General features: G+C 56.8%; 1 pseudogene; it reads left to right on the top strand.

Annotated features, from left to right (window-relative positions):
• The first annotated feature begins 16037 nt into the window (after positions 1 to 16037).
• LOC125081816 (uncharacterized) lies at positions 16038 to 24651 on the top strand (annotated as a pseudogene).
• Positions 24652 to 25149: the final 498 nt, after the last annotated feature.

Here is a 25149-nt window from a genome sequence, read left to right on the forward strand (position 1 = left end):
TGTGGGCTAGGAGGGGCAATCCCATGCCTGCTAGGGTCTGCCCTGGGGTCAGAGTACTGCTTCCTATCTGGTCAGGGGCCTGGAGAGGCCCTGGGACCACTGCCCAGGGAGCTTTGGTAGAGGCTCCTGATGGAGGGCCACGGTGCCACCACCAGCAACCTGCCGCCCTCCCCACCGTCCCAGCCCGCCGCAAGTGTGGGTTGTGGCTTTGCCCGGGGGTCCGCCCAAGGCAGAAGTGCCTTGTGTGGTCGGAAGAGAGGATGTTTGTGACCCGTCTCCTGGGTATGCGCCGGGGCTGGAGGAAGAGTATGGGTTTCTTGCCCACGATGCCGCTTGAAGTGGCCAAGTGCCACAGGGGTGTCTGAGGTCAGTGCGGGAGCAGCAGGCCCGGCAGCTCCCCCACTGTACCCCCTCTGTCCTGGACCTCTGTCCATGCGCTGTCCACCTTCCCCTCTGCTGTGCAGGCACCCACTGTGCCAGCTGCAGACCCAGGATCTGCAGTCAGGGGTGACTCATTCCCTCAAGAGGAAGTCGTCCCCTTCTGCCTGTAGCAGCGAATCCGAGGCAGCGTCTGGGCCGCGTGGGCGGGTGGGTGGGCGGGTGGACGGACAGTGGCCTGCAGCGCACCAGCAACAGGGCGGGCTGGCTCTCTGCTTGTCTCTGCGCACAGAACCCAGAGCTGCCTCGGCAGTGGCTCTTGCCTGCGGGTTCCGGGCTGCTCTGCTCGCTGGGATCTTGGGGCCGCCTGCTGCAGCCCTAAGGCTTAGTTAACGTGAAGATGAAGTGCTCTCCGTGACGGGTCAGGCTTGGCTGCTGTCTCTGTGCCAAGGACCCCTGGCGGGGCCTCTGGTGTCGGAAGTCTCACCAGCTTCTGCTCCGGCGGTAGTTTCCTCCAGAAGCCTCATTAGAATTCCTTTGGTAATTAAAACAACAGATGTTCTAATTAAAAGGCTCCTCATTAAATCACAAGTAACTGAAGCTCGAGGTGTGTTCTCCCTGAATGGTGTCATCCAGTCACCTTTGGAGGGAGCAAGAAGAATGCGGGGGCATGAAGGGAGGGGTCCCAGGCTGGCTGCCAGGTGATGAGAGACGCGCCTGGATGGGAGTGCCCCGGGGGTGCTCAGGAGCCCATAGGGGACAGTGGGAGAGCTGTCTGCCCATGAAGGGCTCCGTGGAGCTGGGATGGAGGACTGTCCCACAGGAGGAGCTGGGAGCACCTTATCTCCCTCATTCTTTCGTTCTCAGGGCCAGGTGCAGAGGGTGCTCCAACACCTGAGTCACGGGGAGCTTGGAGCAGGGAGCCCCTGAAAAGGGCTCAAGATACTTGGTTCTCCCCCCCTGGTGGGCTGCTCATTCCCATGCTGTCCCTGAGTGAGCCCTGTCTGAGCCCCAGCACCCTCGCTGGGAAAGCAGCAGGGTGTCACCCACCCGTGAGCTGCTGGGGCGCAAGGCATGTTCCTTCGATGTATGCAGGGACCAAAGCATCTGGGGTGTGAGCTGCGGGCTGTTGCATTTCTGAAAGACCCGGCGTCCAGGTGCTCTCTGGGTGGGGCTGCGTCTGAGGCTGAGCCTGGATCCTGCCACTGGGCATGGGATGAGCTGCTGGTGGCTCTCCCAGGAGAGTGTGGGGGGTGTGTTGGTTCGGGGTGCTGTGGCTAGCACCAGTGTCCACCACACCCAGCAGAGGGGCACTGCCTCTCCCATAGGCCCACCCTGGCCACGCTGCCCAGCAGGGCTCTGAATGGCTCTGGGCAGTGACAAAGGGCTTTCGTTGGAAGACCCCCACTGCACCTTCACCGCAGGAGAGGAAGAAGAGTCTCTGCCAGCTGTGCTGACATATGTGGCTTCCAGTCCCACCTCCTCCCAGCTTCGTCCTCAGGCAGCTGTGGCTCAGCCTGTCTCTCATCCATAAGCCAAGGGCTACGATACCTTGAATGAGTTGCCTTGAGCATCAAAGTGATCAACTGGGGAAAACAAAAGACCCTACAGAGCTTACCGCATGCCAGGAAGTTTCTAGACCTTCACCTGTGTCAATTCATTCAGTCTCCACAATAGCCCTCTGGGAGGCCTGGGAGAGGGAATAGATGAGCTGGGTGTGGGACTCTGGGGCTGGGGGCAGGGTTGGGATCTGGTGCTGTCCCAGGAACCTCTATGTGACTGAGGGAATGGCACTGACTCTGGTGCCCCAGGCCCTGGCCAGCACCATCTTGAGCTGCTCAGTTATCACTGAGGTCCACCTCAGAGCAGCCCAGGTCCATATGCTTCAGGTGGACAGGTGCAGAGGGAGTCAACACTCCTCCTCCCGGTGGTCTGACCCAAGCCAGGGTGTCCAGTTCAGGTGAGGGTGGGGTGGAGGTGGCTGGATTCATAGCAAGGCCACAGCCTCAAACACCAGGAGCAGAAGAGGGAGCGAGGGAGCTACATCAGCACACTCTTGTCCCATTTACTCCCTGTTACATCACGGCTCTTAGCCCTCAAAACACTCAGTAAATATTGGTTGCATGGATGGATGGATGGATGGCAGGATGAGTGGATAGATGGGTAGAAGGATGAATGGATGGAGGGAAGGAAGGTAGGGTGGATGGAATGATGAACGGATGGAAGGATGGACAGATGGACAGAGGGATAGATGGATGGAAGGAAGGAAGGATGGATGCAAGGATGGATGGATGGATGGACAGATGAAAGGAAAGAAGGATGAATGGATGAATAGACGGATGGATGGAAGGATGCATTGATGGATGGATAAAGGGATTGAAGGGTGGAAGGATGGATAGATGGAAGATGGATGGATGGAAGGATAGATGAATGGATGAACAGACGGATGGATAGATGGATGGAAGGAAAGAAGGATGCATGGGTGGATGGATAGATGGATGGATGGATGGATGTAAATGGATGGACAGACAGATGGATAGATGGATGGATAGAAGAACGATGAATGGATGGATGGAAGGATGGCTGGATGGAAGGGTGAAAGGATGGGTGGATGAATGGATGGGTGGAGGGATAGAAGGAAGGAAGAAGGATAGATGGATGGATGGGTGTGTGGATAAGGGGGTGGAAAGGTGGAAGGGTAGATGGATGGATAGGTGGAAGATGGATGGGTTGTTGAATGGATGGATGGATAGATGAATGGATGAACAGAAGGATGGATGGAAGAATGGATGCATGGATGGATGGATGGATAAAGGGATGGAAGGGTGGAAGGCTGGATAGATGGATATATGGAGGATGGATGGTGGGTGGAAGGATGGATGATAGATGGATGGAAGATGGATAAATGGTAGATGGGCGAGAAGATAGAGCAATCGATGGGTCCTATAGCTACCATTTATTGAGTACCTACCATGTGCCAGACACTGTATACCTTTTTAATCTATTTCTTACATTAACTCTGCAAAGTCAGCTTTTATTTTCCTGATTTTATATAGAAAACTGCAGTTAAGTGACATGCCTAAGTGCACACTCCCAGAGGGTAACAGCACAGCATTCGAACCCTGAGAGGAGGATGTCCAAGACTGTGTCCTTCCCACTGAGGCCCACAGCTCTTGCAGGACCAGAGCCAAAGTCAGCTCAGCAGCTCTGTTTGATGAATTCTGGCTTTCCCTATGTATTTAGATGAATTCTGGCCTATCCCCACAATGCAGCTGACCATCATCCCCCCATGCCAGGCCCTGTGATGAGCACCAGGAACACAGAGATGACTATGACCGTGGTCTCTGCCCTGGAAAGATCTGTGGTCTGGATTCAGTCCTGGCCACACAGTGGGGAGTTCTGGGTTTGGGGGATATTCAGGGGCAGGGAAACCCAAAGGCGTAGACAGATTCCACCTGGCGTCTCCGTGAGACTTCGGTAGCTGAACTGGGTTTTGAGGTCAAGGCCGGAGCCAGGCAGATAAGGGAAATTGGGGAACGGTCACTCCAGGCAGAAGAAATGGCATCTGCACAATCAGAGAGGCCTGAAGCAGACTTTGAATGTGGGCTCCTTCCTGGGGGCAGTGATGGGGTGGGGCGGCAGGGACAGGAGATGAGGCAGGAGAGGGGGAAGTTGAGGCACCGCACTGACCAGCTCTCCCAGGGTGCTTTTGCAGGACTGCGGTTTCCGTGTTTATCCTCAGGGATGAGCTGCTATGAATCGCTCCTCTCTGCTCTGCCTCCCTCACCCCCGCTGCAAGCCTGAGACACTCCTTGACGTGCTCACGAGGGATCCCGCAGCCTCTAAGGGTGAGAGTGGGGTGCTGAGGGCGCCTGCCACAGCTGAGGCCACAGAAAATGGGGCTCAGGCTCTCTCCAGCCACAGACAGAACCTGAGCGCCTGGCAGGCAGTGCTCTCCCTCTGGCCCATGGGTACTGCTGACTGCAAGCTCAGATTGTATGCCCCGCTGCCCGGGGCTCAGCACTGGGGAGAGAAGTAGGAAATGGCTGGAGAGCCACACGCACAGCGCCGGTGTTGAGAAATGGGAATAGGGCCAACACGAAGCCAGCCGGCAGAGAAGGGGGCACAAGACACTCCGTGGAAGGGCGTGGTGTGGCTTGGAGATGTGATGCATCTTCTGGAGAACAAGTGCATGGCTAGGCATGATGTTAGGACTGCACCATGAAAAGCCTCTAAGTTTAGTACCATGGGGATATCCCGGGAGGTAGTACAACAGGGAGTGATGGGCAGCGTGCAGATTTGTGGGCTTGGGACAGGGCTTGAAGGTGACTCCAGCTAGGGAGGCCACAGAGGAGGCACTGGTAACCACCCCTGGGGGAGGGGGCTGCTGAGACTCTGAACTGGGGTAGTGACAGGAGTGGTGACACCAGGACAGTGATGGAGGAATGCATGAGTGGTTGGGCAGGGGACAAAGGATGGGCATCCAGGGCCATGTTGCAGTCTCGGGTAACTGAGGAGATGGTGGGGAACATGGCTGTGCTAGATCTGCTCTCCCAGGAGAATCAAGGCACAGGTGCTTGGGGGGAAGTTGCAGGTGCTCATGGCACAGGTGCAGGTGCACAGGGGCTCAGGACACAGGTGTGGGTGCTCAGGGAGCAGGTGTGTTCAGAGGACAAATGCAGGTGTTCAGAGCACAGGTGCTCATGGCACAGGTGCAGGTATATGGGGCGGTGGAGGCGGAGAGTGGGAGGCAGAGAGGGTCCGCCTGGAAGGAGCAGGAGCACAGAGCAAAGAAAAAGCTTCTGACTGAGAAACCCCTGCGCAAACTCTGGGAGCAAGCTTAATGAAAGGCAGCCCAGGACTTCCACAAATTCTTGGTTCTAAGTAGCGGGAGAGGGGAGTCCCAAGTTTTAAAAGTAATTTATCTCAATGTAGGCTTTTAAGCCTCAATTTATCATTGTCATTGACAACACTTGGATTAATCTGCCCAGCATCTTGTGGCGGCTGCGAACCCCGGAAGGATAAAGGGAATTGATACACATAAAGAACTGAATTTCAATGAGTGCAAGCCCGCACTAACTTCCCAGCACATAACCCAGAGACATTCGCATTCATTACGCTTTTGTCATCCCAACCCTCGAGGGGAAACATGCCCAGGGATTTATTTATTCTTCCAACCTCAAATTCATCATCAAGGGCGTTTTGGGGAGAGGGGACCAGCTGGCCCTCACTCCTTCTCCTAAGGTCCACAATTTGATTTGCAAGGAAGGGACTGACTGCCCATTCCAGAATTTGCTAGAAGTTTCCTGAGCACCTTCAACAATGCTGCAGCAGCTGGAAGTTGGCACCCTTTATTGCTCCCCATGGAAAGGCAGCGTCTGGCACTGAGGCTGGCCTGTGTCTGCCTACCCCCAGGTCCAGTTCCTGACTTCCTGGGTGGGGGCCATGTGGGGTCCTGATCCCAGAGCCTAATTCTGGTGCGGCAGACGGACTTCACCTCGGTGTGTGGGAAGAAGGCAGGACTCTGGGATGAGTGGCCTCCCACCCACCCTTCCTGCACCTGCCACAGGCTACTTCATGTTTGCAGACCTCCCTAAGCTTGCCCACCCTGAGCCTGTGCACCAGTGGGCCCCTTGGCCAGCTGCTCCCTGTACACACCTGCCACCAAACTCACCCTGCTTTCTTTGGCCAGAACAGCTCAGCTCCCATTCTGGAGTGCCATCTCTGTCTATGTTCCCGTGGCTGTTCACCGGGGCCAATGGCCCGAGGACAGAAATAAGCCACGCACGCAGAGGTGTGCCCCAGCAACGGCCCAGGGGCTGGAGGGACCTCGGGGGCCCACTCTGCTCAAGCAGTCCCATGTGTTTGCAGGGAGCGTGCACCCTGCTGCCTTTGTTCCCCGCACTCTGGCAGGTGTTGCCCATAAGAGACTGTGTCTGCCCAAAGGGGCAGCTCTTTCTAACCTGTGCTCCTGGATGGTCCCCTTATTCCATCTGACACAAAGGGTAACCCTCACCAGGCACCTGCTGCCCTTTGCCAAAAACACTCAGGTGGGTGCTCAGGCCATACTCCCTGCTGGAGGGCACATGGTCTGCATGTCTTGCCCACCTCAAGCTGGGCCTCCACACGTATCCTTACGCGCTGAGGGCAGTGATCAGGGTAATTATGAGGAATAAGGAGCCCTATCAAGGGCACGTTTAAACAGTATCTTTTTTTTAAGAGTGGGTGGAGAGGTTCTCAGGCTTGGCTTTCTCTCTTTCTCAGAATTGGGATTGCAGGGTTTGAACTCAGCTCTGGGGAGAAAGCCCTGGGCACCTGCCCCCCATCCCAACCACTTCTGCCCCCAAATGGCTGCTAATGGTGTCTCTATGCTGGGGGCACCTCCACATCCAGTTGGTGACCAGGGCCTCCCCTGACTCAAGCTCCTGCTCTGCGTGCACCAGGGGACACCCTCGTCCACCCAGCAGACCGCCTCCACGCTGGCCTTCAGCCCCCCTCCTCCCGTCACCTTCCCTTGGGCGGGGCCCCATCATGAAGCTGGTCCTGTGAAAGTTCACACTCATGAGGCCTTCCCAGGAAAGCCCGTGGTGCGGAGTGCTGAGGTGGGAAGGGAAGGCCAGCATGGCATCAGCCCCTGCTCAGCTCTGACCCGCAAGGGTACTTAGACCCCAACCCTTGCAGTCAGAGGTTAGGCCATGGCTCACCAACCATGTGCCACACCACCGTGGGTGCTGTGGAATACTTTAAGTTTTGAGGACCAGACACGGAAAGCTGTCAGACACCACACTTGAGATAGTTCACAGCTCAACATTCGACTGTCCTACATTTCCTTGGATGATGTCATTTCTCTTTCATCTCCCTGCTGGGCAGCAGCTAAGGGGGTGGGAGGGAAGCAAGTTCTGTCTGAAAATCCACGTGGAAAAGGAAACGAGGGTGGTGGTGGTGTCCAGTCCCAGTCTAAGAACTGAAAAGTTGTGCAGTGCCCAACAGGCACACATGTCCCATTAGTAAGAAAGTATGGTTATTTATGAATGAAGCAAGAATAGTATTTTTTTTTTAATTTTATTTTTTATAAACATATATTTTTATCCCCAGGGGTACAGGTCTGCGAATCGCCAGGTTTACACACTTCACAGCACTCACCATAGCACATACCCTCCCCAATATCCATAACCCCACCCCCCTCTCCCAACCCCCCTCCTCCCATCAACCCTCAGTTTGTTTTGTGAGATTAAGAGTCACTTATGGTTTGTCTCCCTCCCAATCCCATCTTGTTACATTTATTCTTCTCCTACCCCCTTAACCCCCCATATTGCATCTCCTCTCCCTCATATCAGGGAGATCATATGATAGTTGTCTTTCTCCGATTGACTTATTTCGCTAAGCATGATACCCTCTAGTTCCATCCACGTCGTCGCAAATGGCAAGATTTCATTTCTTTTGATGGCTGCGTAGTATTCCATTGTGTATATATACCACATCTTCTTTATCCATTCGTCTGTTGATGGACATCTAGGTTCTTTCCATAGTTTGGCTATTGTAGACATTGCTGCTATAAACATTCAGGTGCACGTGCCCCTTCGGATCACTACGTTTGTATCTTTAGGGTAAATACCCAGCAGTGCAATTGCTGGGTCATAGGGTAGTTAAGAATAGTATTTTTGTTTTAATTTGCATATATTGTATTTTCAGCCAGCTGCTCAGCTGCTAAGCTGTTAAGATATAAATATTTGTTTATTTGTTTGGACCTTGTTACTTAATCATGGGAGCTGTTAGGTATTTCTTTTGGGCTCGGAATGCTTGCTGTGGGGAAATCACTGAGCAATCAAGGGCTCCTTGAGCTGTGGACCTTCTGGAATCTCAGGGTCAGGGCTGCCCTGGGGGGCTGTCAACTTCCAGGCCTTTCTGGCTGCTGGCAGCCCTGGAGCGGCCCTCCAGCCAGGAGGCCGGTTGCACCTGTTGGGAGGAGACCCGTGGGAGCCAGCGTGGGAGCAACTCGGTAAAGGGACCTGAGTGGGGACGGGCAGACGTCGGTTCAGGCGGGTTCTGTGCCATCGGTGCTTCGCGGGTGCCCCACGGGGATCTTGCGGGCTGCCATTCTGACTCAGGGGTCCTGGGGTAAGTCCTGAGGAGCCCCTGCCTAACATGCTCAGGGGGGTCTGTGGTCCCCACGCGGCTCCCCTTCAGTGCTCACAGACTCTGCGTCCATGACGGACGCGTGTTCATAGGGAAGCCCAAGAGCGCGATGGCCCAGATCCTGGTTCGGGGGTCCTGTCCAGCCTCGGCCGCTGGCAGTGCGGAGCCCCGCCCTGAGTCCCAGGCTGCTGCTAGAATCCAAGACTTGGACGGCCGCCTGGGACAAGGAGGGATGCGTGGAGACAACGCCAGGGGATGCGGAGGGGGACCCCACCACCAGAGTGCTGGCCCCGGGGCCTGGACACGCAGTCCTGGGAAGGCCCGGAGCGCCCAGGGCGGCAGACATACCCTGCCCTTCACAGACGTGAAACAGGGCCGGTTCTGGCACTGGGGACATGAGACCCCAAACCACCCCAAACCCAATTCCAAGGATGGGGGAGCTGATGAGTGCCTCAAAGGGCCCGGGGGCCAGCACTTCTCTATGACCTCCCTCAACGGTGCCTGGGACCCCAGGCTCCTTGTGAGCTGCGAGGGGGCAGGGTGCTCCCTTCACACCTGAGGTGGAGTGCTGGCCCCTGTGCGGGGACGCCCTCTCTCTCCAGCACTGTCTCCGGCCCCAAAGGTTCTTGCCCATCATCCTCCTTCCAGCTGCTGCTCTGGTGGGCACAGCTGGGCTGTGCCATGGCAGGGGGCCCCGTCCATGCCCTGAAGGTCTCTTCTGCTCTGGGCGGGGAGCTCAGCAGGTGCTCTGACACACCCCGGAAGTAGGGCTCTGGGCACACCCCTCCGGTGGACCTTTGACTGAAATGTGCTTCCTCCCTCCCCTCTGCCCTCCTCCCCAGAGGCCATGCCCCCTCCCCACCCAAGTTAAGCCGATCTTCTGCGCAGGTGGCCTCACATATGAAGACCCTTCTCCTGGCATCCTGAGCACTCTGGGTGATGACCCTGCCACACCCAGGTCCTGATCCTGGAAAGGCAAAGGGGCTTTCATGGATAGGACTGGGTTTAGAGTCTGGGGATGGGAACTGACCCTGGATGACCTGGGGGACCCTGAGGGCACGCGCAGTGTCCCTTCAAGAGGGAGGCAGAAGGAAATTTGGTTGTAGGAGGAAACACGTTCATTGAGGCAGGAGGCCGTGCCTGGAGGGGCAGGGAATGGGGCTGTGGAGGTTGGAAAAGGCAGGAAAGAGGTCAGGCCAGGGAGGCTGGCCCTGCAATGCCTGGGTGCAGCCAACAAGGTTGCTTTGGGATGTCTACCCTCAGACTGCTAGAGAGCAGCGTTTGTGGTCCTCGTCCTTGGGCAGGGTCCTGCTTGGCGCCCCACGTCCACCTGCTGCTCCCTCGGGCTCCCAGTCTCATGGACACCAGTGTGTGCCTGCTCCATCCCCCAGCCTGGCGGTCATAGCTGACTCAGGGTCTGCTCCGCAGCAGGTGTCAGGCCAAGAAGGAGCATGAGCTCCTGTGCTCCTGCATGGGGACCCGGGCGTGGGCGTCTGGGTGGGTCATGAAGGAAATCATTCTCAGACGTGCCCGGTGGGGTGCTGGGAGCCCTGTGCCCACTTCATGTTGTCATGGACATCAGCATTCATCTGCAGTGTAACTGTCGCCCTAGGTGGAGCTCCTTTGTGCAGTACACAACCGGAACAACCACACAGGGTGGCCCTGATGAGCTGCTTGGCCTTGGCAAACTGTCTGACCTCTTGAAACCTCTCTCTCTTCTGTAAGATGGGAGTAGTGAGAACACGCCCTCAGAGTGCTATCCTGACTTGTGTGGGCTCTGGAATGAGCCACTAGTAAGCAGGTGTGGTGTCATCATGGCCGTCCTTGTCCTGCTCAGAAAGGTGGTCCAGGCACGCCTGGCCCGAAGTCACACAGCAGCAAAGGGCAGAGCCTCATGGACTCAGACCTCCAGAGTCTGAGGGACTTCATGCTTCCTCCCCTCACTTCTAGGCAGAGGACAGGAGAGGGGGAGAAGGGCCACACTGGAGCTCCCCGGGGAGGGGCTGGCACCACCGTGGACTGGACCACAGCCACAGGAGAGGAAAATGAAGTGACAGTCCCCAAGCATGGTCTCTCTTTTTCTGATTCAGCTGTGTCTGCCAGCAGCCAGTATCATCACCACAGGCCGGGGGGACCCGGGTCTTTAGGAACCCCTGTCACCATGACATAAATCTCAGCCCTGGCAGAGACACTCCTCCAAATCACACTGCACACTCCCACCCTCATCCTGGGGGTGTGCCTATTATTTGACGAGTTGATTGGGAGGCTTTGCAGCCCCATGAAGAGATGTTTCCTTCCGCATCCCATTACGGATTCTCTCAGCAGGCTGGAACAGCAGGAACAGCCACGGGGCAGCCAACCCCGTGACAGGCAGATGGCTCACGTCACATTGCGGCTTCATGAAGCACCTGTAGTCACCATGTGGGTGGTGCCACTTCCCGGGGCGAACAGGGGCCCTGTCTGTGTACCGCTTGCGCGGCCTGCCCACCCCTGGGCCTTTGCTAACCATCTGCCGGCTCCAGTGCTCCACCCAGCGCCCCTACCTGCATCCCAAGCCAGCTGCAAGCGGGAGGCCCAGGTTCTGAAGTCCTGGCCCCTCCACCTAGTAGGCTGTTCTCCACCAGGGCAACGGTGTCTCCCAACCTGGGCCAGAGTGAGCCAGGGTCGTTCTGCATGACAGGGTGCCGGGCTGGGGCGAATGCAGTGCAAGGACACCACTCAAATCCTACAGAGCCCAGGACAGCCTCTCAGCAGGGAGTGTCAGCAATCTGGCGGCTGGGAAACGCGTGCTGTGTGTCGGGGTGGACACAGAGTGCATGAGGGAGAGACCCCGCAGACCGGAGTGAGTGAGCTGGGGAAACTCTGCAGACCAGAGCTTATGAGATGGCGAGACCCCATAGACCAGAGTGCAGAGCCGGGGAGACCCCACAGACTAGAGCACAAGAGCTGGGGACACCCCGCAGACCAGAACACGTTAGCAGGAGACCCCCATGGACCAGGGTGCATGAGCAGGGGACCCCACAGTCCAGAGCGCCCGAGCCAGGGAAACTCCGCAGACCAGAGCACATGAGCGGGGGACCCCCGCAGACCAGGGCGCATGAGCAGAGGACTCTGCAGATCAGTACGGGTGAGCCGGGGACCCTACAGACCAGAGCCCGGGAGCCCGGGAGACCCCGTAGACCAGAATGCATGAGCGGGGGACCCTGCACACCAGAGTGCATGAGCAGGAGACCCCACAGACAAGAGCATGTGAGTGGGTGACCCCGCAGACCACAGTGCATGAGAGGGGGATTCTCTCAGACCAGAGCGTGTGAGCCTGGAGACCCCGGAGAAGGGCTGTTACAGCAGGTGCCTTCCAAGCACACGATATGTCCCAGGTGGGCCCTCCCTGCTGTCCACGGGTCCATTCTTCTGCACCCTTAAGTTCACAGCGACCCAGGGGGCAAAGGGTAGTTTTTACCACCTACCACCCTCATTTTACAGAGGCAGAAACTGCGGGTGAGGGGTTAAGCACTTTGCCCCAAATCTCAGGGCTCGTGGTCTGCATGCTGGGGGTGGAATCTGGGTGAGCCCTGGCCTCTGGGAGCTGTGGAGCCCAGATTTTGTGCCTCCCAGACACAGGGAGGCTGGGACTCCGCCCCTCAGCACCCACGAGACTCTAACAAGCTGCCCGCTGCCCCTTAACTGTCCCTGAGGATCTGGAATCAGTGTCCCGGGGGGGCCGGATGTCCACGGGCGAGGCGAGGCCATGGCAGCCACTCAGGCCAGGCTCTGAGGCAGGGTCTGTCTAGCCCTGCACAGCCGCTGTGGCCCCAGTGTCTGTGGCTATGGCTGCGTCCCTTCGTCTGTCTCTGTGTCCGTGTGTCCTCTCCTCTGTGCGTGTGTGTCTGGTAACGACGCTTGTCCCTGGGTTGGGGGATGATCCGGGACCATCTCATGTTGAGATCTTTCGTTTAATTACATCAGGCAAGACCCATTAAAGGTAACCACTGCAGGTTGCAGAGTCGCAAACGCAGATGTGCCTCTCTAGTGGCCACCATTCAGCCCCCTGCGGACCGCGATGCCTGCCGCAGCGAGCGCGGTCCTAAGAGTTAAAGCGCCACCGCTCACGGGGGATGAGAGAAGATCTTAGAGGAGGCACTTGTTCGCGTGAGAGGGGCTGGATGACCCACGGGAGACACTGCATGCTTGGCTGGCAGCAGCCCGTGGGAGTGAGGGCGGGCCCCGCTCTGGGCACCGGGGGCTGTTGGCTGTCCATGGCTGTGGGCTAAGTGTCCGAGGTCACAGGCCCAGCACGAGGGGTGCTGCCTTTCCCACCCCTTCGGCTGGGCGCAGCCGTGGGACTGGCTCAGCGGGTGGGTAGAGTGTACCTGACTTCACTTAGGGCCGGGGTGAGTCCGGCAAGAGCACACATTCACACACAGTGCTGGACACCGCAGCACACGCCTAAGAGAGAGGAGGAGGAGGACCCGGCTGCCAAAGGCAGGGTCCTGAAGGCACGTACCCCGCAGGCAGGGCCTGCAGGCTGAGGGACAGGAAGGCTCCAGGGAGCCATAGGTTCAGGGGGAGGGGCAGCCTGGGAGGAGGCAGGGTGGGGGCAGGGGAGGGCTCAGGAAGGGGAGGAGGAGGAGCAGATAGGAGGAAGTAGTACCTGGGGCGCTGGGAGCAGAAAGCATGGCAGGAGTGAGCTGAGCGCATGGCAGGGGCTGAGTACACAGATGGGGGCTCGAGGTCTGGTCAGCGGGCAGGTTGGTGGGTTTGCGGACAGTCCCCGGCTGTGCTCACCATTGCCATCGGGCGTGGCCCAGGAAAGGGACCTTCATGGATGGAACCTGATTTAAAGGGTGTCTGCTCCCTTGGGGAGTGGCAGGGTCCAGGAGACCCTGGGCCCTCCACTCTCCAGCAGGCGCAGACATGAACGCAGAGCAGAGGGAACTGGGAGGCCAGAGGGATGGTGTGCACAGCGCCTCACGGGAACAGAAAAGAGGAGCCTGACTCGCAGTGGGCAGAACTGGGCTTCGAACCCAGGGAGGCCGGAACCCAAAGCACTGCCTCCTGGTCGCGGAAGGCTGCAGGTGGAAGAGTGGGTCGGCGGGCCTGGCCACCTGTGCGGATGCACAGTTCTGCTGGAGGTGGGGTGTCGGTGCCCTGATGGCCCTGCACCCTTCAGACCCACAGATGCATAAATGAGCTTGGCTCGCTTTGACGCTGGCCTCGGCTCCCAAAGACCCCTCAGCTCAGGGGAAACTGAAGCAGCGTGACCCTTTGTCCTCCCGTCACAAGGCAGGCCTCCCCAGAACATGCTCAGGCTGGCGGGGTAGGCAGCAGTCCCCACGTCCCTGGTCGAGTGCCAGAGACCCAGGGAGGCCAGGGCGAGGCCAACTTAGAGTCCGCAGATGCTCTGAGGGCCCCAGGCAGGGCGTGCCCTCCCCCCACATCCTGTTACTTCCCCCCAGGGGGTGTTTCCCGGCCCATTATCACATGTGTGCTTGGCTGGGTCTCCATTTGTCCCGGCAAACATCGGGCATGTGGTAATGGTCCCCTAAACCATGGCCAGTTGGGTCTTAATGTCTGTTTAATGACACCTGCAATGAAGACTCCCATAACGGAGCTCTTAATGGCAGACGAGGGGCTGTTAGACCTCAGACACTTAGCCCACAGCCACGGACAGCTCTCGGATGGTAGGCTGCCTCTCCAGAGGGCCTAGGGGAGGGGCTGGGGGAGACACCTAGAGCCCCCCTTGTTCTGCTGGGCCCCTGAGGGTGGGGGACACAGAAATGGCTCAGGGGGATGCGGCCAACACCAGAGCCCATCCTGGTTTCCTTTACAGACCACTGACCCGTGCTCAGAGTGAACACCAAGCACTCGGTTTCCTGTGTGGGGCTGGGAGTAAGAAATACCAGGGATGGGGAGCCGGAGACGGGTCCCTCCCTGCCGGGTCCCTCCCAGCAGCAAGTGGGTCCTTCCCTGCCCTCCTGCTCTAGCCTCAACCGCCACACTTGGGTGCAGGGTAGAGACGGCTGGCGAGGGTGCATGGAGACGTCACTGGCCAGATCGTCCGTTCTCAGACGCACTCTTTGTCCTCACGCCTCCCCGCTTGCAGTACCGAGGTGTGTCCAGGCAGGTGGTGCCTGCTTGCTCCTGGGGCACCTGTCCCCCTTGGGAGGAGGAGTCTCTAGGTGTGGGGATCGTTGGTCACACACGAGTAACTGGAAGCCTTCCACGATGAACAGAATGTCCCCTGTGCTTGACAGGTGCGCGGTGGGACCAGAGGCCGAAGCGGTTAGCACGGCCGGCCTGCTGAGCACTCTCAGATGGGAACACACCCAGGAGTTTGCCAGCGGCCAGGAGGTAGGACGCTGCATGAGGAGGGGACGGTGTGTGGAACAAGGGGTCACAGGAGGCCACCCACGTCCCATGGACGACAGGACAGGGAGCTCCCACACGCCCCCTGAGGGGGCGCTTAGAACTGTGGCTGGACACCCAGCATCTTCCTCGAATACAATTAATTCTTCCCATCAGCGGGGAAGTTAAAACATTTTTATATTGTAGCTAACAAGAATATATCACAGTAAAAAAGCAAACATTGCATTTTTTTTTTTTTTTTTTTTTTTAGGATTGAATTTTTGAAAGTGAGGTATGTTTTGTGTCTCCCCAGGCCTTGCTGAAATGTCCGTAGCAGCGTAGGCACTCGGGCCCAAAGGACGGGAGCTTCAAGGGGCTATTGATGGTGAGGGGTCACTCCGGGGAGGTTCTCAACTGGGGGTGAGCTGGGAGCAGACCCGCATTGGAAACAAGTGAGGCGGACGGTTCGCGAAGGACTGAAGCCAGGAGGCCGGCTTGGAACCTGCCGGAACGGCCAACGTAGAGGCCCTATGGAGGGGAGGACGGCTGGGAGGAGCAGGGGGGTCCGCCCAGAAAGACCTCTGAGGCTCAGAGCCCGAGGCACTGGCTGGGACTGCAGGCCCCATGAAGCATTTGGAGTCTGCACACCGCTCACCACGCCACCGTGCTGTGTGCTCACGACATCAGTAACCACACAGTGCGGCCCCACGGAGTGCTTCCCGCACGCCCAGCAGTCTGTGGGCTCGCACTCTCCGGAGCAGGTTCACCCTCGAGACAGCTGCTGAAGCAAGAGCATGGCTCAGACAGGTGCCCAGGAGCACATCCGGAGCCCAAGGCCCCTCCAGCCTGTCACTGTCCCCTTGGTCCCAGGTGGTCAGAGGTTCTGTACAGGTGTTTCTGGAGAGAAGGCAAATGAGCAGCAACTCTCTTTTTTGTGGACTTCTCTCTTTGGAGATTTTTCCCAGTGATCTCTCAGCATTGTTTTTAAGTTAACTGTATTTGACTTGCGTTCTCAGCATTCAGAGAGCGGCAGTGCAAGGCTCTGCTGCCCTTCCTGCATCTTCCGACATCATAGCTGTCTGAGATCTGTACATGTGTAAATAGAAGTTCCTGGATACTTGGAAAGGAATGCGCTCACCAAAATTTCCATCCGTGCTCATGGACATGAACCAGGCCGCATGACCCACGTGGCCGCAGGGAGCCTGGGAAGGTGAGCCGTCATCAGGAAGCATGGCAATCCCACACACTCAGGGTCCTCTCAGGGAACAAGGGGGTATGGTGGACATGTATCGGCTGACATGGCTGTCCCCACCGTCCTGGGATGTGATTACCATTTTCATTATTTGACGGAGGAGGGGATTAAGGGACAGGCAAACCAGGTCATTTATTTCCTGAAGACTACATAGTAGATGGGGAAACGTATCTCTGTGAGATCATAGGCAACCTGAGACCAGGACCGTGTGTTTTTCCTTTGCCCTGTGTAGCTGTGACCCCATCACCAGACAGAATGTCACTTGGCTCGATGCCTGATCAAATGCCTTGTTGATGGCCCAGTAAAGTCCCATGCACATCTCAGGCTTCCCCGTCCTCCGTCTCAGAGGAAAGAGTTCCGGAAGCCTCCCTACCCCAGCATGTGGTTCCTCTGGGCCCAGGCAGCGTGGGTGTGCCAGGAGGACCAGGTTTGGCCGACTACCAGCCCAGCCACGATCAGCTGAGCTCACCAGGACCGAACAAGGCCTGAAGTGTCTCAAGGAGTGTTTTTAACAAGTTGTAAATAATATCTCAACAAGTCCCATCGCTGCCTAGAATTGATGCAGCTGGTGAAAAGCAGTCTTGATCCTGTGAATCATTTGTCTATTTACAAGAACATTTCATTCACCTCCTTCCAGAAGGATGCACAGAACATGCTTTAAAAGGAGATGTAACTGGTACTGACATATGGGAAGGCTGTGTTGCATTCTGATTCCTCACTGGCTCATGCTGTGTGTGCAAAAGAAGGGAAACTTGTAATTACTGGGGATTTAAAAAAAAATACTCACAGATAATTTGTCTTAAGAAGAAACATGGGGGACGCCTGGGTGGCTCAGTTGGACGACTGCCTTCAGCTCGGGTCATGATCCCGGGGTCCTGGGATCGAGTCCCACATCGGGCTCCCAGCTCCATGGGGAGTCTGCTTCTCCCTCTGACCTTCTCCTCGCTCATGCTCTCTCTCACTGTCTCTCTCTCAAATAAATAAATAAAATCTTTAAAAAAAAAAAAAGAAGAAACATGGGCATCTGCAGAATGATGACCTTGTCTCCCTGTGGTCTGCTCTTGGGTCAGAAATGTGGCAGGTACCCTGCCATGTGATTACTGGCTTCTGGCCCAGCTGGCTCACTCTCAAAGAAAGGGCGTATGTCTCGGCCTCCTGCAGAACCACCCCGCTCCTGCCTCCTGTCGCCCCTGCTAAGGCTGAGCACGAATCTCCATATTATGGCACATGAATAAACCTCTGGAAGAAAGTCGGAATATCCCGGGGAAGTCTTTCCTGCTACAGTGACCGTCCGTATGACAGTTGGGTTTAAGGAGGAAGAGGGGGGAGCTTGGACGACCAGGGTTGCATCAGCCAGCGAACTGAGCAGCCAGGCCACGTAACAAAGCATCCCGACCCTCAGTGGCTTGAGACAAAGGCTATTTCTTCTCAGGACCAGGGCTCTGTGGGTTGACCTCACTATAGCTGATCTGGGCTACCCTCGTTCTGGGGCGGGTGAGCAGAGCATGGCTCCAGGCTCCTGGGTAGACTTGGTCTTTTCCTCGGGTTTCTCCAGAGGCCACATCTGAAGTGGCGCCTCTGCCTGGTGCATAACCTTCTCGGGGGATCCCAGGAATGCAAGCTCACCCAACTCCAGGGCACAAGGATGTGGCAAGCCTCTGGCAGCATTGCAGCTACGAATATCTCATTAGCCCAGACAGGTCACATGGTCCACCCAGGTGCACCTCCCTCCCAAGGGCAGGGAGCAGGGCTGGGCCTTGGGCTGTGGGGCTGGGGGAGGGCTGAGAAGTAAGATCTATAATGAGGCAGTGAAGCCTCCAAACTGGAGATTCAGTCTGTCCCAGAGGAAGCCATAGGGTAGTGGGGTGGGGTGGGGGGAGCAGAGAAACGCAGGAAAAGCAGAGGGAATACACGGAGTGGGCAACAGGTGGAATGTGCGTGGGGAGGGAAAGGGCAAATCTGTCCCAGATCCCCCAAGTCCGGGTTTCTGCCCCAGAAAGGTGAGAGCTACAGGTATAGGTGGGGCATTCCCGAGGGACACATCCCACACATTGCCAAGATCCTCTGGGATGGAAAGGTCACAGCAGCACCTGCCTTCCCCTGCAGAGAAGCTGTGACCCCTAGTTTCCCCACAGTCAGTCGGTCTGTTAGCAAATACCCCGCCGCGCGTGGAGGTCTGGATGGCGGGCGGGCGAGCAGACCTGCACCAGCGTGGGTCTCCTTCCCACCATCCTCGGCAGCCACCCGGCCTCTGTTCCCCGGGCCCCGCTTTTCTGACAGTCTCTCGCCCAGTCCCCAAATCGACTTCCCTGTTAGCGAGAGACACCGGCTGCCACTCCTTCAGGAGACCTCCCTTTCCCTGGGATTCTGCTTTCTGGCTCTCATTAGCATTTCCCTCCTGTCACCCTGAACATTTCTCCTCAGTGTCTTTTCCTGGCACATTTGAACGTTCAAGGAGGGGAATGTCGGCAGCAGAGGTGGAGAGAAGCACTTAATAGTAAAAGGTCCAAAATCTTTTGCCTTGGAAGCGCCGGGAGCCTCCTGCTGTGGGGTTGGGTGGATGACGAGCTCCTCCGAGAACTGTGAGACCTGCTGCCCCATGTGACCCCAGTGACCGCCCCCCCACCTCCTCTCATAAGCAGCATTGGCGAGTCCTTTGGGCTGCCCTTCTGGGCTCCTGGGAGCAGGCCTACAGCCAAGGGAGCTGGACCACCCAGGGCCTGGCAGGGAGCGGGTTGCTCTCCTGACCACCCTGCACGAGGGGAAGGGGCTCAGGTTTCACCTACAGATTTCAACACCTGCTTCTCCTACATCAGGGACCTTCCACCTGACTTTTGGCACCCTCCCGCACTACCCCCTGCACTCCGCTAAAACTGCCTCCGTGCTAGTCTGAGCTCCTGCCCACCCTCTTCCTGCCTCTTCATCACGTGTAAATGCCACCTCCTCCATGAAGCCCTCCCTGATTCTCTGGCAGGAGTCATCCACGCTGCCTCTCTTCTGAGGCGTTCATTACGGTGTAACTTATCTCCTTCCCCACCTGACTGGCCGTGGGGAATTTGTCTCAAACTTTGCTTTCCCCAAGTACCTAACTAATGATTCCAGTGGAGTAGATCCTCAATAAATAGGCGAGAAATCATCAAGTTGAGGTGGGAGTGGCAATCGGAGAAGGGACCTGATATGTACTTAAGAGCTCCCGTCCCCACCTTGTTGCTTTGGAAGAGAGGAGAGTGAAATCAGTTTTTTATTGAATCTGCTCTTTGCAGAGTGATTTCGTGCTCTCTTTCATTGGGCCAATTACAATTATGAAGATGAATTATGACAGGTGGGCACCCGCATACCTGCATTACCGTGTGCTAGCTGTGTAATTAGTGGCCGGCATCTAGGAGGAGAGTTTGTTGGATGTTTCCATCAGGAAAAAAAAAAAAAGAGAGAGAGAGAGAAAGAAACACACATTATGATCCATAAAAAACAATGAGCAATGATATTTTCTTTTTTTTTTTTTAAAGATTTTTATTTATTTATTTGACAGAGAGAGATCACAAGTAGATGGAGAGGCAGGCAGAGAGAGAGAGAGAGGGAAGCAGGATCCCTGCTGAGCAGAGAGCCCGATGCGGGCCTCGATCCCAGGACCCTGAGATCATGACCTGAGCCGAAGGCAGCGGCTTAACCCACTGAGCCACCCAGGTGCCCGATATTTTCATTTTTATTGGTCATTTTAAAACATTCGCTGATAATTTCCCCCATGCTTAATAGGCACATGCTTGTGTCTTTCCAAAGTAAATCCAAAAACTTGTCGCAGAAACACATTCTTATATGATTGTTCAGCTTCCTCCCATCGTGAAGCCCAAATGAACAACTTCCCAAGGCTGCAGGCGTGGGGTTCCTGGAGGGCATTGACCCAGCAATACGGGTCACCTGGGGCAGAAGGACTCGCGTGAGAGTGAGCACTGACTGTCCAGCTGTCCTCTAGCCAAGGGGGTTTAAACCTGAGAGCATTAATCCTGTTTTGCATTTGAATTAAAACAGGATGAGCCCTTCTAAGAGGTATCAGTCCTTTCTGAAGATAATTAAGAGGAGGCTTGAGGTCCTGGTTGGGGGGTACTGAAAGCAGCACAGATGGGAATAAAGCCTGGGCTCTGGAGGGAGGGGCCTCCGCAGCCTTCAGGATGCCCACAAGACCCACCCTCCTGTCTGTACTGTGGAGCTGGACAGACCTCTGAGTAGGTGCCAGTGTGTGACTGATCATGTGTGTCTGAGCATGAGCACGTGTGCGTGTCTGTTACTGTGATCATGTGTGTGTGAGCATGTGAGTGCGAACATGCACATACCCGTGTGTTTGTGTCTGTGTGTTAGTGCATAAGGACATGTGTATACATGTGCATGTGTGTCTCCAAGTGAGCGCGTGGGTAGTGTGTGTACGTATGTGATCATGTGTGTCTGCCTGTGAGTGTGATCGTCTCTGCATATGAATGAGTGTATACATGTATGTGAATGTGTACATGTGTGCAGATGAGTGTGAGCACATGTCTGCATGTGACCATACGTGTGCATGTGAGTGTGTGGACACGTTGTACATGTGTGTGAGCACATGTCTGCATGTGCGTGAGTGGGTGGGTGTGAGCATGTGTATGTGTGCGTGTGAGTGTGAGCATGCATGTAAACGTGTGTGTCTGTTAGTGCATGGGGAACATGTGTACACGTGCACACATGTCTCCGTGTGAATGTGCACATGTGGGTCATGTATGTACACGCGGTCATGCATGTGTGTTACGTGTGATTGTGTGTGCATGTGAATGAGTGATTGTATGGGTGTGCATGTAAATGTGTGTGTGTGAGCACACATGACTATGTGTTCCCATGTCTCCAGAAGCCCCCCGTGGTGAGTGAGTGGGGACAAGAGGTCAGGATATGCTGCAGGGCTGGGGCTCCGTGCAGCATCAGGCAAGGCAGGGCAGCGGCTGGCAGGCAAGGGAGCCAGGCCCCGTCAGTGTGTGATCCTGGCTGTGCCCCATGGGCATGTGGCCTCTCCCCGAGCTGAGCGTGTCTGCCACAGGCCCGCCAGCGCCCTGGGCTTCTCTGGGACCAACACGCAGGTTACTACTCCTGCATTTCCGCTGTGCCCGCTGCTCTGCAAGCCCCTGCAGTTCCCACAAGCAGAGTCGAAGCTGTAGCCCGGCATCTGCTGGGCCGTGGCCGCTCCCATCTGCCCTCTTGCTTCCTGCAGCCCGCTTGGCTCTCTTCGGCTCTGCGGACATTTCCCGCCTGCGCTTTCTCTGACACTGAGTAGCCATGTTTGAACCTGCTTTTCCTGGAGGCTCCCATGCGGTGCCATGAGGATGCCAGAGTTCCCACCCCATGGGCCTGGGTCGTCCTCCAAGTTTGTGTCCCTCTGAGACCGTCGCAGGCCTGGGCCCAGAGGGATAGGCCATCCTTGTCTGTATCCCTGAGAGTGTGTGCGATGGTGCATGATTGTAAGCAAGGTTTTCCCAAGTGGCAGGAAATGCCGGGTCTTGCCACATGGGCTCTAGGTAATCCTTGTGTTAGTCAACAGGCAGGTAATTATTCTGTATTTGTGTGATTTCCCCTTTCATGACTCATTTGCTCATCCATGTGTTCAAATAGTTATTCAACAAACATTTCACAAGCACCTATTGAAGCCAGTGGGTCTGAGCCGTTCGTGCAGGAGCCGGGTTCAAATCGCAGCCGGTCACCCCACCCGATCACTCAGAAGCCCGTTTGCTCATCTGTTCAGGGAGTCTCCTGAGGCTGATCAGAGGAACGCGGTACAATTCCATGTTAAAGGCCCTGTAGTTCTCCGCCACTGTCGCTGGCATGGGTGTCCTTGCCATTAAACCCCGCAGAGGCTCACATTCCAGCAAAGGCAGGGACGAGGGTTCCCTGTGGTCTGTTCTGTCCCAGGGGATCAGGAGAGGCTGAGGGAGGAGGCAGGTCCTTCCAAGCTGGGCCTTGAGGGATAGTTAAAATGCTACTAGTCAGTGTGGGTGGGCGGAGGGGAGGCATCCCAGGAAGATGGAGGAGCACGAATGGCCGAGTGGATTGAGGATGGTGGCTGTGAAGAGGAAGGTTGTGTGGCCAGATTACAGAGAGCCTTAGAGAGCCTCGAATGCCAAACCAAGTGGGGCATCTGGGTTGTGTTCTGCTGGCCGTGGGTAGGGATTCCAGCGTCTTAAACAAGGGAGCAGTGGGATCCGATCGGTGCCAAGGGGACCAGTTGCCATTATAAAAATAAATGCATTACCCGGGACTAAGGAAGTTGGCAGGAATGCATGGCCAGATTTTCACTGCTTCACCTGTGTGCCCTTGCTTCCTGCTGCAGGAAAAGGGGCCAGGAAGGGGGATGTCACGGGAGCTTGGTGGCCTCTTGTCCAAAGCAGGCAGCCAACTGGCTTGCCAGGGACTGCGAGGAAGGGGACGTGATGCAGGGGGCCTCTGGCCCCGTGCCGGGCTTCCTCCTGTCCTCACCGCCTCAGCAGCTCCTGGAAACCCAGAGGAACCACAGGCGGGAAACGAAGGTAAAGAGGGAGTAATGGGGCCCACATGAACTTGCTCTGTGACACTGAGACAGGTCACTTAACTTTCACAAGACACAGTGTCCCTGTCGCTGTGGGAGCTCCGTGGCACTGGCCGTGGCTGTGAGGACTCAGGGGGACAGTGTGAATGTCTGGGATGCACTGTGGGGCACACAGCAGGTGCTCATCAAACGGCAGCTGTGGGGGAGTGGGGGGCTTCGGAGCCTGAAGAGGCTCTCACACCTGCTCCCGCCTCCCACCAAGCCTGCTCCCACAGCCCTTCTCACTAGCATGCCTTCCCACGGGTGGGCTGGACGGGGCGTGGGACATGCGGCTCCTGCCCAGGAGGGTTTCACACAGTTTTTACCACCCCTCTCCCAAGTAGGCAACGCTCGCATCCTATGTCTTTTCTTCCAGGACCTTTGAAGTTTTCACTGTAAGTGGTAAAACACATCAATGAATTTCCCCATGCATATTTATTGAAATGGCACTTTTAATACAAAGCCATTTTAGTGAAACTCCCAGGAAATGCATTTCGTGCAGCCATTGATCTTAAAATTCCGTGTAATTTCATGGCCTCACCGTTAAAGCTGGAATCTGCAGAAGTGGGGTTTTGTCACAATTCTCCCCCAGGTTCACACTGGCTTTTGCGCCCTGGCTGCTTAGGGGAGCAGCAGCCACTTGATGGAGAAGGTTAGAGCTCCAGGAGGCCTCACTTGCACAAACGGACAGCCAGAGCCCTTTCCGTGCCTCCAGGCTCTCCCACAAGAAGAACCAGCCACAGGGCCTTTGCATGTCCTTGCTCATCAGACACCCAGGAGCACACCAGCCCCCTGTAGGGCACCCGACCATGTGGACTGACTCAGACCTGGGTGTACACTGAACCCATCTTTCTACTCATCTGCAGGTCTGGCTGAGGTGCCCTGTAAACCACAAGGCTATCACAGCAGCTGGCTCTCCCCTGGGGAAGGAAGGGAGGTCTCTGCGGACCTGCAGCAGGAAATGGGACCATCTACCAGGGGTCTGGCTGATACTGTCCTGATTCCAGGTTGGGCAGGAAGGTGGGAGGCCCAGGGGTCAGTGGGCCTGGCCCTCCAGCCATTCCTCTGCCCTTCCCAGCCTCCCCAGCATCTGGGTCTTCTCCCCAAAGTCACAAGGCGGGGGGGGGGGGGGTGCCGGGAAGAGTGAGGGCCAGAGCTGGGAGCCAGGCTCAGGAGGCAGCCAGCATCCGGCTCTCCATCCCATCGAGACTCTAGGCTTGCTTCAAGAGTGTGGGGACCCTTGGGTGCACGGCAGGTGCGGCCTCCTGGCAGGCCTCATGTCTTCCTATGACTCCAGAGAAACAGTTTCGTCAGGGACCTTCCCAGACTGAATCTCGGAGCCGGGTCCGTGCCAATAAGCGTTGCCAGGGTTAAACAGAGAGCAGCTGTGGGACAGCCCAGGACAGGTTCAGCGCCATGGTGGGTTTGGCGGGGACAGGTGTGGAGGCCTCCCTCCGAGGAAGGGCAGCCCGTCGGGCCCTCCACCCGACCTGCTCTCACCACAGTGGCTCTCGGCTTCCCCAGGGCTGGGGGGAGTGCAGGGTCAGGATGTTCCAATGCTGGTTTCCCCAAATCTCTCACCCCGTTTTCTTCCCCTGGCACAGTTTGGTTCAGGCTGCAGGAGGGCAGACCAAGGGGCCCTGCCTCCATCATTCCAAGCCTGGAGAAGCTGTCGAGGGGCCCACACACCATCATCCACCTGGCAGGGGTCCAACCCCCCCCCACACACTGGAGACCTGGTAGTGCGGCCTCATTTTGAACCCGAGGTACCTCTGAAGGAAGCTCTGTCCCTCCAGGCTGAGCACCAGGTGGCTGAGGACGGTCCCTCTCTGTGTCCCCACCTCTGTCCTCACCCACCCACTCCGTCCCCAGCTGCAGAAACTCAGACACACACGCCCCACAGCCCATCCCCCTGTTCTCCAAGCCCCCGAGCCTTTGCACACACTGTTCTCTCTGCCTCAAGGTCCTTCCCTCAGCTCTGCTGAGATAATTCCTACAGATCCCTCCAGACCAGCCCGTATGGTGACCCTGAGCCTGCATGGCATGCACAGTCCTCTGCTACTGGGTTTCTTCCCCTCTGTGACCACCACTCCTCTGCCCCCTGAGGCCGTGAGTTGGGGTGGGCGGCTTTCCTACCTCTCCCACCAGCCACCGGCCAGCCCACTGCGCTCGTGAGGACCCTTCTTCTGGGGTGAACGAGTGGGAAAGACAGCAGGCTCCCACAGAGACAGAGGGTGTGGCAACGAGGCCCAGGGATCTGGCAGCAGGGGGTGGGTGTTGGGGGGTGGGTGTGTGTGAACTCAGAGGGTTTGGCCATGGCCCCTCCCTTGATGGTTGTGTGGATGGGAGACATGGCCAAATTGGGTGGGGCCACGGGTCCAAGTGACACCAAGACCCATCCCTCCTGGGTCTCCCCATGTGCACCCCAAGCTCCTATCTGGAGGCCAGCCCTTCCCTGCCCCATGCC

Source organism: Lutra lutra, chromosome 12 (genome assembly GCF_902655055.1).
Source record: "Lutra lutra chromosome 12, mLutLut1.2, whole genome shotgun sequence".
NCBI classification, from domain to species: Eukaryota; Metazoa; Chordata; class Mammalia; order Carnivora; family Mustelidae; genus Lutra; species Lutra lutra.